The 12,809-nt window shown below is 43.2% G+C and overlaps 1 pseudogene; it reads left to right on the plus strand.

Annotated features, from left to right (window-relative positions):
• Positions 1-10,176: 10,176 nt before the first annotated feature.
• LOC115840132 (anaphase-promoting complex subunit 15 pseudogene) lies at positions 10,177-10,503 on the plus strand (annotated as a pseudogene).
• Positions 10,504-12,809: the final 2,306 nt, after the last annotated feature.

The following is a 12,809-nucleotide window of genomic DNA, read 5'->3' on the forward strand; positions in this document are numbered from 1 at the left end:
CCCCACAGCCTGTACTCCCAAGAGCAATGGGCGACCTGGTCGATGGGGATTCTGTAGGCCAGCAGGTGGCACTGTGTGACAGCTCAGGCAGTGACTTCTTCAACCCCAGGGAGGGCGCAGAACCCAGGTAATCACATGTTTGTGATCCTTGGAAGCAGGGATGTGAGATGGCTTTGTCACCAAAGTGAGCTCGGGCAGAGAGAGATTTTAAGACCTGCCCTTGTCTTTCCAAGGGGAGGAGGGGACTTCAGAACCAGCCAATAAACACTTTCTCTTTTTAGAAGAAGCACCCATTAGACCTTGTCTGTCCTGAGCTGCTGTTAAGATGAGAGCTGCTGGGGCACGAAGGAAAGGGGGGCGGCAGAGAACAGCTGACTTCCTGTAAGCTTGGGTGACTTCTTGTCCACTCAAGAGTTCCATTTCATTGAAATTGGCCCATTCTGGTGTTGTTGACTGGAGGAAGAGAATGTGTTTTTCCCATCCCACCCACACAGGCCAAACCGAGGGGTCTGAAAACTAACCCCCCATATGGGGGGGAGGGGGCTATGAATGACATTGCTATAAAGAAACGTATCAAATGACCACCTGATACATGGAAGTGACAACTCATTGTGTGACCCTGAACTGCCTATCAATTTGTAGAACACCTAAGGCCAGGAGCATGAGTGGCTCCCAGCTTCTGAAACATAAAGCTGATTTTCAGAAAAATGAAAATAATTTGAAAGAGCCAGAAAGAGATTCTAGTTCAGGACAAACGATGCTGCCATTTCCCACTTTATGCAGCAGTTGCTTCCATCTAGACACTGGCTTGTGGCCTCAGGGTGGAATTTGTCCCTACTTCAGGGAAAGCAAGTCCTCCTGAATCACGGCCTTTCTCAGGTATTGGGAGCCCAGCAGAGGCAAAGCACAGTCAGGCCCCAGGCCCTACGCCGTTTCCTTCTCCCTGCTGTCCATCCAAAGAAAAACTGGAGAAACAGCTCACAGGTGTCTTCCTGCAAACATGAGTCTGGAAGACAGAGCTGTGCTCTGCACCCAGCAGTTCCCTGATCAAATAACACTGCTGAGTGCATTCCCACGTAAGGACTCTGGTGCCCCATTAGCCCAAAGTTCAAGGAATAAAGTGCAACAAAGACCTTTTCACACATTTTTTTCTAGCTCATCATTTTCCCGGCTTCTTTGACCACAGAAGCACTATTGTGCTCAATGCCTACTAGCAAGACCAAGCTGGTGTTCCTCACAGACTTTAGGAAATGCCAGACTTACCACGCAGGAGGGAGGGATCTCTACAGTGGGATACTGTGCACTTGTGGAAACGTAATTCTGTCCCTGAAATCATCCAAGGAAACAGTTACCCTGTTCTTATTAGCTGAAAAACCAGCCCTGTCCTGTTCTCAAATGTGGGTTATTTATACATCATGTTACCTCTCTCTCTTTCCTTCTCTCTCTCTCTCTCTCTCTCTCTCTCTCTCTCTCTCACATACACACACACACAAACACAAACACGCATACACACAACACTGGGACACATATAATCAATCTTTCCTTCCAAGAAAAAGAAATAAAATGATAGCATTTTGATACAGAAGGAGGACCCAGGGCACATAACTTGATGTTTCATTACATAGAGCTCTTTTTAAGACCACTTATTTATTATTTTGTAGTTTTACAAAATTAACCTACATTAAGAAAGTACACATTTCCAGAGCCACCACCACCAAATCCAGCAAAAATCCACCTGGACACCCAGCACGTCCTGAGCTGATTCAAACTTGTCCTGTGCCTGTTTAAACTCATGATCTCACCATCTGGGCACTTCCAGTCACTGCCCCTTTATGGGGCATTAGCTGACCAAGTGATGCTCTCAGCCCACATGTTACTCAGCTGAGGACATTTCCAGGAGCTATTTTCTCAGCGAGGCGTTATTTTACCCAAGTCGTGATTCATGAGACTTTATGCCTTTGCAGTCTTTGAGGTCTTCAAATGACTCAGTTTTCCATGACAACCATTCAACTGTGGAACAGTGAGTGGAAATTGTATGTTGTTCACAAACAACTCTTCCTCGTTCATAAAAGTAAAGAGCCAGTGTCTAGTACTGTTTATTCTGCATAGCACATATGAAATGACACCATGAATTTCTATAAACCACCAAGGATGTCAAAGCTCTTTGGAAGACAGCACTGTTAATACCCACAGCTTGTGAACAGTTGCTCTGAGTCCCTCCTCCCCCAACATGGGGGAAGAGGTGGCACCTCAGCTTCACAGACAATGAACAGGAAAGGAAAGGTAGGAAAGATCATTGATCAAGAAAACCATTTGGAAAATAAAAAAAGAAAACCATTTGTGGGACCTTCAAGATGGCGGAGGAGTAACATGTGGAGATAACCTTCCTCCCACAAATATATCAAAAATACATCTACATGTGGAACAACTCCTACAGAATATCTACTGAATGCTGGCAGAAGATCTCAGACATCCCAAAAGGCAAGAAAATCCCCATGTACCTGGCCATGTGGCTGACAGGGTCTCAGTGGCCCGGACTGGTGTCAGGCTTAAGCTTCTGAGGTGGGAGAGCCGAGTTCAGGACACTGTACACCAGAGACCTCCCAGCCCCATGTAATATCAATCGGCAACAGCTCTCCCAGAGATCTCCATCCCAATGCTAAGGCCCAGCTCCACCCAATGGCCAGCAACCTCCAGTGTTGAATCCCCCATGACAAACAACTAGCAAGACAAGAACACAACACCACACATTAGCAGAGAGGCTGCCTAAAATCATAATAAGTTCACAGACACCACAAAACACACCACCGGACACAGCCCTGCCCACCAGAAAGACAAGATCGAGCCCCACCCACCAGAACACAAGCACCAGCCCCCTCCACCAGGAAGCCTACACAAGCCATGAACCAGCCTTAACCACTGTGGGCAGAAATCAAAAACAACGGGAACTATGAACCTGAAGCCTGCAAAAATCAGACCCTAAACACAGTAAGTTAAGCAAAATGGGAAGACAGAGAAATATGCAGCAGATGAAGGAGCAACATAAAAACCCACCAGACCAAAGAAATGAAGAGGAAATAGGCAGACTACCTGAAAAAGAATTCAGAGTAATGATAGTAAAGTGATCCAAAATCTTGGAAATAGAATAGAGAAAATAAAAGAAACATTTAACAAGGACCTAGAAGAACTAAAGAGCAAACAAACAATGATGAACAGCACAATAAATGAAATTAAAAATTCTCTAGAAGGAATCAATGGTAGAATAACTGAGGAAGAAGGACGGATAAGACAGCTGGAAGATAAAATAATGGAAATAACAGTCAGGGAGCAGAATTTTAAAAAAAAGAATGAAAAGAATTGAAGACAGTCTCAGAGACCTCTGGGACAACATTAAACACACCAACATTCAAACTACAGGGGTCCCAGAAAAAGAAGAGAAAATGAAAGGGTCTGTGAAAATATTGAAGGGATTATAGTTGAAAACTTCCCTAACATGGGAAAGGAAATAGTCACTCAAGTACTGGAAGTGCAGAGAGTCCCATACAGGATAAATCCAAGGAGAAACACACAAAGACACATATTAATCAAACTATCAAAAATTAAATACAAAGAAAAAATATTAACAGCAGCAAGGGAAAAGCAACAAATAACACACAAGGGAATCCCCATAAGGTTAAGAGCTGATCTTTCAGCAGAAACTCTGTAAGTCAGAAGGGAGTGGCAGGACATATTTAAAGTGATGAAAGGGAAAAACCTACAACCAAAATTACCCTACCCAGCAAGGATCTCATTCAGATTCGATGGAGAAATTAAAACCTTTAAAGACAAGCAAAACTTAAGAGAATTCAGCACCATCAAACCAGCTTTAAAACAAATGCTAAAGGGACTTCTCTAGGCAGGAAACACAAGAAAAGGAAAAGACCTAAAAAACCCAAAACAATTAAGAAAAGGGTAATAGGAACATATACATCGATAATTATCTTAAATGTAAATGGATTAAATATTCCAACCAAAAGATATAGACTGGCTGAATGGATACAAAAACATGACCCATATATATTCTGTCAACAAGAGACACACTTCAGACCTAGGGACACATACAAACTGAAAGTGAGGGGATGGAAAAAGATATTCCATGCAAATGGAAATCAAAAGAAAGCTGGAGTAGCAATTCTCATATCAGACAAAATAGACTTTAAAATAAAGACTATTATTAAAGAGACAAAGAAGGACACTACATAATGATCAAGGGATCAATCCAAGAAAATATAACATTGTAACATTTATGCACCCAATATAGGAGCACTCGATACATAAGGCAAATGCTAAAAGCCATAAAAGGGGAAATCGACAGTAACACAATCATAGTAGGGGACTTTAACACCCTACTTTCACGAATGGACAGATCAACCAAAATGAAAATAAATAAGGAAACACAAGCTTTAAATGACACATTAAACAAGATAGACCTAATTGAAACTGATATTTATAGGGCATTCCATCCAAAAACAACAGAATACACTTTCTTCTCAAGTGCTCATGGAACATTCTCCAGGATAAATCATATCTTGGGTCACAAATCAAGCCTTGGTAAATTTAAGAAAATTGAAATCATATCAAGTACCTTTTCCGATCACAGTGCTATGAGACTAGATATCAATAACAGGAAAAAAAACTATAAAAAATACAAACACATGGAGTCTAAACAATACACTACTAAATAACTAAAAAATCACTAAAAAATCAAAAAGGAAATCAAAAAATACCTAGTAACAAATGACAATGAAAACACGATGAGCGAAAACCTATGGGATACGATAAAAGCAGTTCTAAGAGGGAAGTTTACAGCAATACAATCCTACCTCAAGAAAGTAGAAAAATCTCAAATAAACAACCTAACCTTACACCTAAAGCAATTAGAGAAAGAAGAACAAAAAAACCCAAAGTTAGCAGAAGGAAAGAAATCATAAAGATTAGATCAGAAATAAATGAAAAAGAAATGAAGGAAATGACCTCAAAGATCAATAAAGCTAAAAGCTGGTTCTTTGAGAAGATAAACAAAATTAATAAACCACTGTCAGACTCATCAAGAAAAAAAGGGAGAAGACTCAAATCAATAGAATTAGAAATGAAAAAGGAGAAGTAACAACTGACACCACAGAAATACAAAGAATCATGAGGGATTATTACAAGCAACTATATGCCAATAAAATGAACAACCTGGAAGAAATGGACAAATTCTTAGAAAAGCACAACCTTCTGAGATTGAACCAGGAAGAAATAGAAAATATGAAAAAACCAATCACAAGCACTGAAATCGAAAATGTAATTTAAAATCTTCCAACAAACAAAAGCTCAGGACCAGATGCCTTCATAGGCGAATTCTATCAAACATTTAGAGAAGAGCTAACATCAATCCTTCTCAAACTCCTCCAAAATATAGCAGAGGGAGGAACACTCCCAAACTCATTCTACAAGACCACCATCACCGTGATACAAAAACCAGACAAAGATGTCACAAAAAAAGAAAACTACAGGTCAATATCATTGATGAACATAAATGCAAAAATCCTCAAGAAAATACTAGCAAACAGAATCCAACAACACATTAAAAGGATCATACACCATGAACAAGTGGGTTCCCAGGAATGCTAGGATTCTTCAATAGATGCAAATCAATCAATGTGATACACCATATTAACAAGTTGAAGAATAAAAACCATATGATCATCTCAATATGTGCAGAAAAATCTTTCGACAAAATTCAACACCGATTTATGATAAAAACCCTTCAGAAAGTAGGCATAGAGGGAACTCACCTAAACATAATAAAGGCCATATATGACAAAGCCACAGCCAACTTCATTCTTAGTGGTGAAAAACTGAAACCATTTCCTCTAAAATCAGGAACAAGACAAGGATACCCACTCTCACCACTATTATTCAACATAGTTTTGGAAGTTTTAGCCACAGGAATCAGAGAAGAAAAAGAAATAAAAGGAATAAAAATCTGAAAAGAAGAAGTAAAGCTGTCACTGTTTGCAGATGACATGATACTATACATAGAGAATCCTAAAGATGCTACCAGAAAACTACTAGAACTAGTCAATGAATTTGGTAAACTAGCAGGATACAAAATTAATGCACAGAAATCTCTTGCATCCCTATACACTAATGATGAAAAATCTGAAAGAGAAATTAAGGAAACATTCCCATTTACCATTGCAGCAAAAAGAAAATACCTAGGAATAAACGTATCTAAGGAGACAAAAGAACTGTATGCAGAAAACTATAAGACACTGATGAAAGAAATTAAAGATGATACAAACAGATGGAGAGATATACCATGTTCTTTGATTGGAAGAATCAACATTGTGAAAATGACTATACTACCCAAAGCAATCTACAGATTCAATGCAATTCCTATCAAACTACCACTGGCATTTTTCACAGAATTAGGACAAAAACTTTCACAATTTGTATGGAAACACAAAAGACCCCTAATAGCCAAAACAATCTTGAGAAAGAAAAATGGAGCTGGAGAGATCAGGTTCCCTGTTTCAGACTATACTACAAAGCTACAGTAATCAAGACAATATAGTACTGGCTCAGAAACATAAATATGGATCAATGGAATAGGATAGAAAGCCCAGAGATAAACCCATATACCTATGGTCAACTTATCTTTGATAAAGGAGGCAGGAATATACAACGGATAAAAGACAGCCTCTTCAATAAGTGGTGCTGGGAAAACTGGACAGCTACATGTAAAAGAATGAAATTAGAACACTCCCTAACACAATAACAAAAATAAACTCAAAATGGATTAAAGACCTAAATGCAAGTCCAGACACTATAAAACTCTTAGAGGAAAACATAGGAAGAACACTCTTTGACATAAATCACAGCAAGATCCCTTTTGACCCACCTCCTAGAGAAATGGAAATAAAAACAAAAATAAGCAAATGAGACCTAATCAAAATTAAGAGCTTTGCACAGCAAAGGAAACCATAAACAAGACAAAAGACAACGCTCAGAATGGGAGAAAATATTTGCAAACGAAGCAACTGACAATGGATTAACCTCCAAAAATATACAAGCAGTTCATGTAGCTCAATATCAAAAAAAAACAAACAACCTAATCCAAAAACGGGCAGAAGATCTAAATAGACATTACTCCAAAGAAGATATACAGATTGCCAACAGACACATGAAAGGATTCTCAACATCACTAATCATTAGAGAAATGCAAATCAAAACTACAATGAGGTATCACCTCACACTGGTCAGAATGGCCATCATCAAAAAATCTACAAACAATAAATGCTGGAGAGGGTGTGGAGAAAAGGGAACCCTCTTGCACTGTTGGTGGGAATGTAAATTGATACAGCCACTATGGAGAACAGTATGGAGGTTCCTTAAAAAACTAGAAGTAGAACTACCATATGACCCAGCAATCCCACTACTGGGCATATACGCTGAGAAAACCATAATCCAAAAAGAGTCATGAACCACATGTTCATTGCAGCTCTATTTACAATAACCAGGACATGGAAGCAGCCTAAGTGTCCATCGACAGATGAATGGATAAAGAAGATGTGGTATATATATATACAATGGAATATTACTCAGCCATAAAAGGAATCAAAATTGAGTTATTTGTAGTGAGGTGGATGGACCTATAGTCTGTCATACAGAGTGAAGTAAGTCAGAAAGAGAAAAACAAATACTGTATGCTAACGCATATATATGGAATCTAAAAAAACAAAAAAAAATGGTGCTGATGAACCTAGGGACAGTACAGGAATAAAGACGAAGACGTAGAGAATGGAATTGAGTACTAGGGGAGGGGCAAGTGTAAGGTGGGACAAAGTGAGAAAGTAACATTGACATATATACACTACCAAATGTAAAATAGATAGCTAGTGGGAAGCAGCTGAATTGCACAGGGAGATCAGCTCGGTGCTTTGTGACCACCTAGAGGGGTGGGATAGGGAGGGTGGGAGGGAGGGAGATGCAAGAGGGAAGGGATATGGGCATATATGTATATGTATATGTATAGCTGATTCACATTGTTATACAGCAGAAACTAACACAACACTGTAAAGCAATTATACTCCAATAAAGATGTTAAAAAAAAAAAAAAAGAAAACCATTTTGTTGAATTCGAGTCCTTCTCGGGTGGGTTGTTCCAGATAGAAAGTGATTTTCACCGAAGTAGGCGAGCCATCTGCATCTGCTGTGCAGGACGCGAGTTTTCGATTTCATGATGCACCTGGAGATGCTTGGAGAACATGCAGAGAAGTGTCTCCTCTCATACTGAAGGCATCTGGGAGAGCAGGACCCCTGGACACTGGTTGTGTTCCCAGGGATGCCAGGGAGCTTTCTGCCTGCCAGGGTGCCCAGGTGAGCAAACTTACACTGCAGCATGCTGCCACCCCCACTACCTGTCAGAATTGAGGAGCACGAGCTGCCTGATAAGCCTCCAGCCTGCTCCATCCTTCCCCACCTCTTCTTACTTCTGTCAGCATTCAACCCTGAAGAAGAAAGAAAAGAGGATGCTTGATGAAGCCAATCCCATTTACCAGCACTTTGTACCTCACACGATTATGAACATGGCGGGGAAATCAGAAAAAAAGTGACCTAAACACACAACGGGTATCAGGACACTAGGACCCGAGCAGACTCTCCTTGGCTCAGAGATGAGTTCTGTCCTGAGATGGACAGAATTGAGCAGAGGAGATCTCTCCAAAGAAAAGGGCTGCCGGGGTAAAGCATAGCATGGAACAGAGAGCCACGTCAATCGACTTTACTCTGCAAGCAAAACTTTTAGACATTTGTTCATTCTGGGACACTCTTCTCTTCAAGTCAGTACGACATCCTTTCCTGAACATTCTGCGATGAGAACTCGCTGGCTAAAGTGCCAGAGAGTTCATTCTATTCCGAATTCCTACTTCTGTATGTTATCGTTTGGAAACACAGGGTCCACAGTTGGCTCATGGGACCTGTATTCTTTTGTAATGTTTCCCCAGGGATTCTTTGTGTGTATGTGTGAGTGTGTGTGACTCTGTCAAACAGGTGTCTGTGTCTATTCTTTTTTTCAGAACTTCCTGTACTTTTAATGTTCTTCTCAACATGAAAATAACTCTCTCTTATTAACCAGCTTGAACTGCTTTTCCCCTTTCAGTTCTCAGTGTGTAGAACAGGTTTTCCCCGCTTACCTGCATGGACCTGGGGCCTGACGCACTGTTACTGACGTCTTCGAAAGAGCCAAGTATTTCAGTGCACAAGGAAAGGTCTGCTTTCCCTGCACTGCGCAGAGATTGACCCCCTGCTCTGCGGTGAGAGGGTGGGGTGGGTGCTGGGAAGCCCCAAGTCAGGCGAGAATCGGGTCCACCGAGAGCAGGGGGCATCCTTTCCGGACCTGCAGGTACTTCTTCAGTGGAACTTGGACTTTTGCTGCAATTCCCTGTCCTCCTGCCCCTGAGGAACCAGCCTAACCAGCAGAGCGACAGTGCACGGCACTTGGAAGCCAACCATGGCCCAGGTTTTCCCAAAGACAACTCCCTGCATGGTCAACAGGGAGGGGTGGACACTACTTGGTCCTTGGGTGAAGCCTCAGGCCACTGGTGATTCTTGGAGGCTTCATCAGGAGAGAAAACAAAGTTAGACTACTTATCCACATCACTTGAGGGCGGAATTAGCGTCTGTGGGGGTCATAGTCTTCCTCTCTCCCCATTCTCAGCTTTTGGAGAGCACCCAGTGAGCACTCACGGGTCAGAGAAATGAATGTCTCTATGATGCCCTGCAGCAGCCCATGGGTTGCACCTCTGACCACTGAGCACCAGCACGCAAAGGGCTTTATAGTAAAAAATTCAAACAGTGTGTGAATGCCCAGAGCATTGCTCAGGCACACAAATGGTTCAGCCTGCTTTGGTAGACTAGGTATGTGCAGTGTCATTTTTGAGCCCTCTGTAATAGAAGTTGCATTTGCATAATACAGCTGGCAAAGCCTTTTCAGATATATTTTCTATTTTAAGCCTAAAAACAACCAACTTTTGAAAGTGAAGTGCTTCTGGGTTGCCGCCAGCTGCCACCTCACAGTGCAATGAGGAAACTGAGTCTTGGAGAGGTTAAGTGACTCGGCCAAGGTCAAACAGCTAGTAAGTGGTGCAGCCAGGACTCAAACCCAGTCTAGAAGCCATGCGCACCTTGTTCCCCTCGCCCTTCCCCTGTGTGACTGAGACATTGTGGTTTAATCTGGATCGACCCTGTGTGGAGGAGACAGGGCTGCAGCAGCAGGAACAGCAGCATCAGGCCTGGCACTGTGTTGACGAGGAAGATGAAGATGAGGATGAAGATGGTGAAGAGGACTCAGAGGTTGATGGGGACGCGCAGGGCATGGATGAGACGAATGTCTACAATGAGTCACCCGATGATGGAGAGGTCAGTGAGGTGGACATGGAAGGCAGCTCACAGGATCAGGACCACTGGATGATCTAGGGAGATTCCAGGCCCGCCCAATCTATCCTGGATGCTCTGCGGAACCAGCTGATCACCCAACACCCCCCACACCGACCCCAGTGCCTGAAAGCTCACCCTCGGGCACCTCCTCAGCTGCTGCCAGCACCTGGTATCCTCAGCCCCTCCCAGCCCATCAATCTGCCCTTGCATCCCCACGTTTCTGGCCAGTACCTCACTCCTTGGTTGCCAGACCTAGTCTCTTTCTAACTCTCTTTAATAAAGACACAGGACTGATATAAAAATAAAAAAAACAAACAACTTTTGAGATAGCTGTGATTATTAACTCCTTATTTTACAAATGAAAAGTCCCTGACTCAGAAAAGAGCACCCAGAAAGTGGCCAGCCCAGATGTCTTTGTCTAATACCACTGGGTCCCAGGACGGACTGCACAGCAGAATCAACTGGAGCCTTAAAAAGGCTCATGTCCAGGCTGCGTTCCCAGAGCATGGCTGCATTCCTCTGAAATGGGGCCCAGGGAGGTCCAGGCATTGACAATATTTAAAAGTACAATCCATTCCCATTGTGTGGCCCATCACTGGTGCTCCTTTTTATCAGGGCTCTGACTTAGGGGACTTGGAATCATTTGGGGTCCTGGGACAGGAAGTTAAGGTCAGAGCCTCCCTTGAGTTCCAGCAGGTTGGGTTTCTCCAATGAAGCCAAACAGCGTGGACTGATGTTTTCTATGATGGGTCACTGAACACCTGCCAGGACAGTCCTCTAAGAGGTCCCTGCAATCCCAAAGTGGCCCAGTGAAGAGTGAAGGTCTAAAATTCTCTTGGCTGGTAGAAATCTGACTTCGTGGTTCTCCCTGTTAAACTTCATCACTTTTCTGTGATGTGGGTTCCAACTTTTCATGGAAGAACAGGGAACAGCCTGTCGGTGTTGGTCAACAAATTGGGGAATAGCCTGTGAACTGAGCTGCCTCCTTCACTCCCTCTCTGCTGGCAGAGTCTGACAAATAGAGGGATGGGGTTTGGGGGACCTGAGAAGGCGTCAGGAGCTGTTGTCAGCTCAGGGTGGCTCAGAGGAACCTGTGAGGTTCAGGCCTCGCTCAGGAGAAGAATCTGGGAGATCTCAGCCTCGAATGCATGAGCCTTAGCACCTGGGTCCCCAGATGACTTGCAGGATGCCCAACAATGAGCAAAATCCACGGTAATTTCAGCTTGAAGCCGTTCCCTTACAAACATCCCGGTGGAGGTCCACATCCCTGAAGCCCTGGAACAGGGGAACCGAATACCTTTTATGTCTATCCCAGAGGCCAGGGCGGATTCAGCCTCGTGGAGTCTGAAGCTCACACGCAGGGTTGTGGAGCCGACTTTAAGAAAGAGATTTCATCGGAACCACCAGAGTTGGCTCTGGCCCAGGTGTGCTAAGACTGGTCCAAAGTGCTGGGAGATATAAAATGTGCAATTCTGCATACTGAGTGTAAGATGGCTACAGGTTTGATGCAAGAAAATAGGAATTCTGGTAAATTCCATTAATTCCCATCAAAAAGAAAAAACAAAAGCATGGTGCAATCATATGAATGATTGTATAAGCCTCACTGTGCAGGGCGTGTGGCTGCCAGGGGGATTCACCTCACAATAAGGACCTCCCCTCCTCCCACCATGAGGAGGTTTTCTCAGACACGCTTCCAGCCCTGCACGTGGCCACCATATTCCTCCTGCAAGTCCCCCCCCACAAATCCAGTGCTAGCAAACAGGACACTATCCTATCACCTGTGACCTTCCCGTCTCAAACCACATGCTCAGTAGAATGGGTGGTGGCCTTGGCTGCCTGGAAGGCTGGCAGTGACCTAAGTATACATGGAAGACGCAGGGAACCAAGCTACTCTGCTGCAGGGAGCCCAGGCTCTCTGCATCCCTAACTTGGCTTTCCTTTCCCAGAATTTTAACAGTGCCCATGGCTATTCCAATGCTACCCAGGAACATGGAGGGGAAAGAGACAGCTGTCTTGAGAGATTGTAGATCAAATTTCTTACTTGGGAAAATTTTATGTAAAAACATAACTACCTTGCTAGATCCTCTCCAAGGATCTTGGAAGGAGCCCATGCAAACCCCAGGCCCTGAGGATTATACGAATTATAGATAGCTGCATGGTGAACGCATCTCTGCCAACAGCCAATACGATAGAGAGAAGTTGGGTGTTGGGAGAGAGAGAACAAGAGAGTGAGAGAGCGAGAGAGAGAATGGAGGAGGGAGGGAGGGAGGGGAGAAACTGGGTGTAGGTGGTGTGAGAGGAGGTGGGCGAGTAGTGCCAAAAAAGAGGAGAGAAGTCACCTGCTA

This window comes from Globicephala melas, chromosome 6, assembly GCF_963455315.2.
Source record: "Globicephala melas chromosome 6, mGloMel1.2, whole genome shotgun sequence".
Lineage (NCBI taxonomy): Eukaryota > Metazoa > Chordata > Mammalia > Artiodactyla > Delphinidae > Globicephala > Globicephala melas.